Raw genomic sequence first — 9,281 nt, forward strand, 5'->3', positions numbered from 1 at the left:
AAATGGATATAATGTAAAGCAATGTTCAGAATTTTGTGTGTAATTTATGTACCTTCAACAAAAACTAATATTTTACCACGTTATTAAAAATCCACCCACTGCACTGCCCTATTAATTCAATTAGCAGATTTAAAGAGGGTGGTACTCGTTTACGACTAATTATATTGCCTAGTACAGCCTACAAATAATCTCATTCGTCACAAGGAATTAAAAATATCGAATACTATGAGTCAACACCAATTAGTGGTGAGAAGAACGAGTCTAAGGTTGTACACAATAGTTAAACGGTTTTTTGTTGTAGTTTTATTGGAATTTTAACATGAAGGAATATTCTGAGTTCTTTGTTGCAAGTTTTTAGTCAAAAATAAAGATAAAAATAATTTTTTTACCATTAAATTTAGTGCACCAGCTTTTTGATTACTAGTATTTGTTATTTTAAAAGATATTTATTTATATGATTTTTTTGTTAAAATGTACCGTTTTTGAGTTATTTTTGAAAAACCACCAAAAAACATGCATTTTTAGGTAGGAAATCAACAATTTTCAGCGTGAATAACTTGCACAATATTATTTTGCATAGAAAAGTCTGTATATTTTTTGCTATAAATTGAATTATTCGTCAATTTTAGGATTTAATGTTATAACAGCAAATTTACTAAGATGTAAATTGGAGCTGATATGTCAGATACTAGAACAAGTGATTCAATATCTAGGCATCATACTATCTAGCTATGAAAGCTTGAAACAGAAGTGGAAGATGAAGTGAATTAAGCAAACAGAGTCGCAGGTTGCCTGAATGGAGCAACATGGAGCAATGTCGGAAAAGAAATGAAAGGCAGAATTGATCATATGAGCCGATTGACTAGAAATAGGCAGGGCCGAGCCGTGCGGTGGTGCAAGGGGTGCATGGCATCCGGGCGGCGCTCGCTTGGGGGCGGCAAAATTTACCCAAAAATATAAATATCAAAAATATAAAATCAAAACGCCAAGCAAGCAAAGTGCAAAAAAAATAGCTGGCAAATAGTTGACATTAAGAAGACAGCGCTGCCTTTTCCTGTGATGTATAATATACATTAGTATAATAAAAATAATAGTACCAAATTATTCGTAGCTGGCGCTGACCGATGATATTATTTTCCGGGATTTCCTGAAACTGGGGGAATTATTATTTCGGACCGAAATCTATACTATAAGATAAGTGTTTTCTGTGTTTTCTTTCATGCGAGTAAGTTTTACCGAAAGATAGTTGCGAATTTAATGACAAGTTGAATATTAGTGTGATTTTTTTTATTTATTTCTGTTATACAGTATATTATTGATGTTATCAGTGTATTGTGAATAACAAGTTTATTCCAAATAGCTTTTTATTACCTGCATTCATTATATAAAGTTAAAGTAATATTTTGCACTTTTTACTGATTCAATTTTTTTTTTTCAAATTTCCGGTCTTTATTTTTGTTCAAATTATAAACTTTTATGTACTGATTTAGATGGCTGATGATAGAAAGAGACTTTCTGGTTCACAATATTCAAAAAGAAGGATAGAAAAAGAGAAAGATCACAAGCGATTAGCTGGCTCACTAAAAAAGTTTTTTTATTCACGACGACTATGCAACCTCAACCTTCAACAAGCCAAGCCTTAGATGTTCAATCTTTTAAATTAAGTGAAAAAGATGCAGAATAATGGGGTCAAAATAAATCAACCGAAAACATTACACTGGACCAGGATACTACGAATACTCCCTCATCAAATAATACGCAAACCGAAACCGCAGATATTGATGTAAGTGGAGAGCAATTTAAAGATCCAGCATATTGGCCATAAGTATTAACAGATACTTTTAGACTAATAATTTTAGATATAGGTCCAGTACAATTAAAAAATATTATTTATCCTGTAAATAATTTAAACAGATCTTTTAGCTCTACTTACTTCGTAAAAAAGGTAACGAATAATGAAATAGTACCTAGAATGTACCTTATTTACTCAAAATCTAAAGATTCAATATACTGTTTTTCCTGCAAATTATTTGAAGTTTCTTTTAATAGTTTTAGCGATAATAATGGTTTTAGAGACTGGCAACACTTTCTCGTGCTTTAGAAAGATACGAAACTATAACAGCGTTTCACGTTAAGAAAATAACATTGCGGAGATAGGGCCATGTAATTCTTATGGACGATAGAAGCGCAGCGATGCCACGATGAATACAAGCACGATTCAGGGTTGTATAATTTGTATTTTCGTTTTCACAGACATGAATTAAATTAATGTTTTTTAACGTAATTGACCAAAAGTGCCCATTCGAAACAAGAGATGAAAAGTACGGAAAATGATTTTAATTAAATAAATAGTATTTACAAAAGATAATTTTATTTTATCTTATTTTAATTATAGTAACGACAGTTTATTTGTTTTTCGGTAAGAATATCATATACCATGAATCATAGAAATAAGTAGAAAATATTGCTTAGTTAAATCATGCACTTTGCCGGCTATTAAAGATTTAAAAGCAAATAAACGGACCGCTTGGAATGCATATATCTAATTACTAATTGCAACTTAAAATAATACGGTGTACGTATGTTAGCGATTTTATGTCGTTCTCTGAGATTACATAATGATAATAAGGCTATGTGCTTTGTGGTTCTTCAGTTGTTATTCTGACTTTACAGTTAAATGTTAATTAAAAATGGAAATTCGAAAAATATATCGACAATCTAGTAAACCGCATGCCTGAGAGTTTTGGCAACACTGATTTCCATAAGCCTAATGTTATTTTATGTTATTTTATCCATAAGCAACAATCGTTGCTTTTTAAAACAACCATTCTCTCTACACTACTGTCACAACACTCCCTCCAAAAAAAAAAAAAAAAAATTTTTTCAGCCCCCTATTGTTAACATCATATCTTTTATACCTCACTATTTCATTATTTCACAATCTTCACGTTTACATCATATTCCTGTCCATTCCTTTTTCTTTTGCTAGTTCTCTGTCTTTTCATATATCTATCATCCACTCATTAGTTCTAAACTCAGTAAACATTTAAACACAATCCAGCAATTCATCAGAATACACTCTCTCCCACTTTACCTAAACCCTTAATCAACCATTGCTTCCCCCTCTCTTAGTCAACAACTTAGTACACCATACTCACAGATAAAATTTCAAGCTTTTATGTGTCGAATTTAATATAACCAACATATATTTTGTTCAGGGTGCTAGATGCTTTAAGCATGAAGGACCTCTATCATCTCTAATTTTGTTGATTAACTCATTCATTTCCCTTTGACCCACTCTCCTTTATTCTTTAGTCATTTCATTTACTTTTATTCCTGCCAAGTCTCTGAGGATCTCAGTCTTTCCAAAAAAAAAAAAAAAAAAATTTTTAAAATTTAATCACATATATTATAACTTTAATTCCTTCAGCCGGAAGATTTTCAATCCCTTTTTTCAATCTATTGGACTCACTTATATTAAAAAATTTTTACGATACAAGCAGTATTAAACAATTTCATCTACATATGAAGTCTTACATTAGCTACAAATATATACTATTTATTTTTCCTTGTCCTAGATGTAAGCAACATAAAAGGACATTTCCATATATTTCAGCTAATTCTTCACAAATTACACCTTTTAGACCACACTCCATACGATAAAGAGTAACATAAGCTGCCTAATGCATACGTCATCCTCTTAAACATGCATTTAAACAACACCAGTAATTTACATTTTATATCCAATATTAAATAATTATAGAAAAAAAATTTTTAAATCCCAACACCTGGATTGCTGTTATCATTTTAACATCATCAAAGTTTTTTAATCTTTTGGCTGTAGTAATATAATGTTTAACTAACACTGTTTCATGGTTCGTTGACATTTTGTTTTTGACACCATTCATTGGTATTTTATCAATCAGTTGCCAACCGTAGTCCGTTTGAAGAGGTTTACTCTCCGGACACTGGAACTCACTTAAGCATGGGTGTATGTTACCTGAAGTAAAATCTAATTAAAATATTAAACATCATATAATATTATCAACAACATGTACAATCTTTGGTAACACATTACATTTTAAAGGGTTTTTACCCAAATATTTTGGTGGCTCAGGCATGGTAACCTGTAAGTATAACCATTTTATTGTTTTTTAACCTTAGTCAAAATTTTAAACCATGTTTGCTGTAATTAAATGGTTTATACTTATTTTAGGTATTTTAACCTGATGATGGAACAGTTGTTCCGAAAACGTTCGTGCTTGTAATGTTGCCCTTTTAAGGGTTTTTATAAAATAAAATATACCCACATACAAAGACTAACCTCTTTTGTTATACGTGGTATACAGCCAGCTACAGGAATTATTTTCCTTGTGGATTTTAATGTTATTTTCTTAACTTGGAACGCTCTATTTCGAAAGTGTTAAGAAATGGGTTGAATTAAAAAAAAATCAACTGAAAAAGGTTTAACTGTCGATTATATGAATCAGAATTTATTTCAAATAGAAAAAAAAAGAAGGGCATCTGTTTTAAAAAGAATTTTTGTGATTCAATTTTTGGCTGGACTAAATTTAGCTTTTAGGGTTAACAGTCAAAAACTATTCGAAAAAGGTAATGGCAGTTTTATGAAATTAATTGAGACAATTGCAAAATTTGATAGTGTAATGGCTGACCATATCGACAGGATTCAAAAAGATAGCAAAAAAATGGCACATTATTTGGACGATAAAATCCAAAATGAAATAATCATCTTAGTAGGAGAAACAATTTAAAAAAATATAATTGAGTCCTTAAAAATGTGCAAATATTTTTCAATTATCCTTGATTGCACACGTGACATTAGTCATCAAGAACAAATCACAATTGTTGTTTTAGGATCCTGCGAAGTTAGCAACACTACTGGTCAAGGTTTAACTGATTTCATATTAAATTTTTTAAAGGAATTTGATATTAATATTGCTGATATGTGAGGCCAGGGTTATGACAATGGTGCCAATATAAAAGGCAAACACAATGACCTACAAAAAATCTTAAATGTTAATCCCAGAGCTTTTTTTGTCCCTTGTGCGGCAAACAGCCTTAATTTAGTTGTGAATGATGAGCAAAGAGCTCGCTTGAATTTATCAATTTTTTCAGTATTATTCAGGAACTATATCTCTTTTTTTTTCGGCATCAACATATCGATGGAATATTCTTTTAAAAGAAGTACCTAGGTTAACGCTAAAACCGCTGCCTGATACCCGGTGGAAGAGTCGAATTGATGCAGTAAAGACTCTTAGGTTTGAATTATAAAAAGTTTATGATGCACTGTTCGCCCTTTATAATGATACATCTAGAGATAATGACACAAGGAATACTCAAGTTCCCTGATTAATAAAATAAAATCATTTAAATTTATATTTTTCTTAGTTGTTTGGTACAATATTTTAATAAAAATAAATGTAGTTAGCCAAATCATGCAAAAATCTGACGATATTTTACCAGAAGTTGTACAAATGTTAAATGGAATTATTGGAATTGTTAAATGGAATGAAATAGTTTTAACAGACATGAGATCCGACAATGGGTTTATAAATTTGCTCAATAAAGCTAAAAAAATAGCTCAAGAAATGAATGCAGAAATTTCATTTCCTGCAGTTCATACAGTTCGACCAAAAAGAAAAAAGACTTTTTATGAATATGAACATAAAAGATGAGCCAATTCAATCTCCAGAATTACATTTTAAAGTAAATTTGTATTTTTATATTATTGATATTGCCATCCCAAAATTAGATGAGAGATTTCATGATTTAGAAACACATGTTGAATCTTTTGATTTTTTAAATAACTTAAGTGTCTTTTGGACAGAGGAAATAATGAAATATTGTACCAATTTAGAAACTAAACTAACTGACCCGGAAACAAAAAATTTAGAAATAAATGCAATAGATCTTTACAATGAGATTAATATATTTTCTATTTACATTTCCTAATTTATTTGTTGCGCTTAGAATATTTTTAAATATGCCAGACACTGTAGCTCAGGGGAGCAATCATTTTTAAAACTTAAATTAATAAAAAACTACCTAAGATCTACCATGAGCCAATCCAGGCTTACAAATTTGGCTATAATAAGTATCGAGGAAGATATTTGTTTTAATTTACATGTGACTGACCTAGTTAGGGAATTTGCACTTTAAAAGTGTTCTAACCTAGTGTTGTATTTCTTTTTTCTTTATTTTACAATTATAAATTATATTTATGTACATAATATGTTGTATAAGCTCATATTTATATTATAGGTATTCCGTGCCTTGAGTTTATAAATTTTCTCAAAAAGAGTTGTTATAACGACTAATTCTTCACTAAGTGTTGGATTCCTTGATGTAAGCATCAATTTTGCAGTTAAATTTTCTTACCTTTAATTTGACGTATCATTTTTGAATCTGGCTAAAAGTCTGTCTAACGGATCCATATAAAACATTATTTTGTTGTCATAAATATCAAAAAAATATCAAACAGAATATTTTTTCAAGGTTTTTTGATTTTAGAATATGCCTGGAAATACATTAAATTCTCAATCTCAGCAACTCGTGCTGAATTTGTATAAATATTTTGAGTTGGAAAAAAGGAACAGAGGACTCTTATTGGCACCTTTGGCTTGTGTTCAAGAGGTATTGTAATGAATTGTATATTGTTTAATAATTTACCTACCATGAAATTGTTTTTAGTTTAAGAGGGTAGCTGCTGCCTTGAAAATATCACGGCGTACAGTACGTACAATTTAAAAATGAAAAGAAAGCAATCCTGTCCTTTCAACTAATCTGCCTGAAGGAACTAAAATGGCAATACGAAACACTGTGTACAATATGTACCTACAAAGTAAGTATAAGTTGATATTGTACAAAATAAAAACCATCTGGTTTATACCCCAGCCAATAGATGTTTCACATCAAAATTAACACTTCTAAAATAAAGTTTCACTATTTTTACTAGTTTTTATTTTCTTTTTTTTAGAAAAGCATGTTAGTCTACAAAGTTTGAAATGTGAATTAGAGCAAAAAGAAGTTGTTACTATGGGACAAACATCCTTGAGCATTGTAGTGAGAGATATAGGATTTAAATATAAAAAGGATGACAATCGAAGATCATTATTCGAACGAACCAATATTGCTGCTATAAGATCAAATTTTTTTCGTAAGCTCTTTGAAAACCTGGAAAGTGTGCATCCAAGAGAACTTGTTTTTTTTTGGTGAAACATGTATTTATTCAAAAGGAAATAAAACAACTTCCTGGTAAAACACTAGTAACAAAAGTGTACGTAAACCAAAAGGTTTTGATGGTAAACGTTTCATAACTGTTCACGCTAGTTCTTCTAATGGATTTGTTTCTGATGCAAGTTTATTGTTTTGTTCTAAGTCTAAACATATTGATTACCATGAAGAAGTGAACGACATTTTTACTAAGTGGATAAGGACACAAGTATAATTTCCAATTTGGAAGAACCATCGTTGATTGTAATGGATAATGCTCCATATCATAGTGTTCTTTTAGAAAAACAACCTACCACTGCTTCAAAGAAAGATGAAATTGTTACCTGGCTAACAACAAATAACATCCAATTTGACTCAAAATTTACAAAACCTGAATTACTACAAGTTGCAAGAATGAATAAAAAAGAAAATGTGTATGGTATTGATGAGTTACTATAAGAGAGCATGGTCATGAAGTGTTGAGACTACCTTCTTATCTTTGCGAATTCAACGCTATTGAATTAATTTGGGCAAATTGCAAGTCATATTACAATAAGCATATTGGTAGGGACGGCTATTCTGATAGTGCTGTTATAAATATGTGGAAAGAGGCGCTTAATCAATGTAATGGAGACATTTGGGAAAAAATCTGTAAGACATACTCATGAAATTATTCAAAAGTGGTGTGTGCGAAAGCAAAATATAGTTGATATTGATATTCAACCCATCATAATAAATCCTGGAGATAACTCGGATTCTGAAAGTGAAGGAAATATATTTTATAATTTTGATATTTTGTTTTTTTTTCTTCAATTTATTTTAATAATTTAGTCATTTAGTCATATTTGTGGAAATAGGTTGTAACAAAGTAATTGATCCATTCTTGAGGCTAAAACAATGAAACCTTTTACACATAACTTTCCACACTTTGTTTTGGAAACTACAGAGAAGTTCGATACACAAGTAAAAAAAATTGATAAAAACCAGCTAGTATAAAAAATAAATACTAAGTCTCTAGGTGTGCGATATAAGGAAAGTCGTATTATTTTAGTCAGATTGAGCACTAATTTGTAACACCCTTTAAGTTTTCTACAAATTAATGTATTTTCGAAATTTTTCTTTTTCCATTGTTTTTTTTTTGTTTTGTTTTGTAAAGTTTAATTAGTTTTTTGTGTTAGTAACTTAGTTCGAAAAGATGCACAAGAGTTTTTTATCTTTCAGGGCATTTTCTTATGCTTAAGCTTAAAAATTGAATGTTATATATATATATATATATATATATATATATATATATATACGATGTAAATGTTTAATATTGTATTTTGAATAAAAACTCTTTTTTCATCCAGTAACTGGCTTCAACTGTTGAATGCTTTGGTGTATAAATAAATAAATAAATATGAGAATTTAAGCTGTTTGATCTTGGGTCCATCTTTCTCGACTACAGTATTTCAAATAGAGTATTTCTTCCAATAATCATAATAACGTTGAATATGTAGAAAACTCAAAATTTTGTTCAAAACAATTATATAATGAGTTTTTAACATCCAGTACAATAAATAAACAAAAACAATCACTATAAATACGTTTAACGGGATATTAAACATTTCCTAATTATTTCATGAATCTAGAAAAGACTTACGTTTGATTTAAACGCTTTGATTTAATTCGTACAACTATGATGTGCAAAGATACAGCGAACGGAATTGTGTTTTTATTAATTTTCCCTAATTTGCGATGTTTTCTTATACAACTTTTCCAAAACTGCTGATGAGGCGGCAAATTTGGTTCTTGTACCAGGGCGGCAAAACTTCTAGGCTCGACCCCTTAAATAGGGTAGTAAAGACGGCGAGAGCCGGTGTCCCAATAATAATACGATCATTGGGAAGACCATGAAAATAATGGAATAGCAACTTACTGAAGGCACAATAAAAAACTGACAGTCATGCCTAAATAAAGACAAGAACAAGAAGAATAAAAATTTATCTATTTCTAGGCCAGTTTGTTTTTGATTTACTTCTATGGTGTTGCATTTTATATTAAGTGTT

Source organism: Diabrotica undecimpunctata, chromosome 4 (genome assembly GCF_040954645.1).
Source record: "Diabrotica undecimpunctata isolate CICGRU chromosome 4, icDiaUnde3, whole genome shotgun sequence".
Lineage (NCBI taxonomy): Eukaryota > Metazoa > Arthropoda > Insecta > Coleoptera > Chrysomelidae > Diabrotica > Diabrotica undecimpunctata.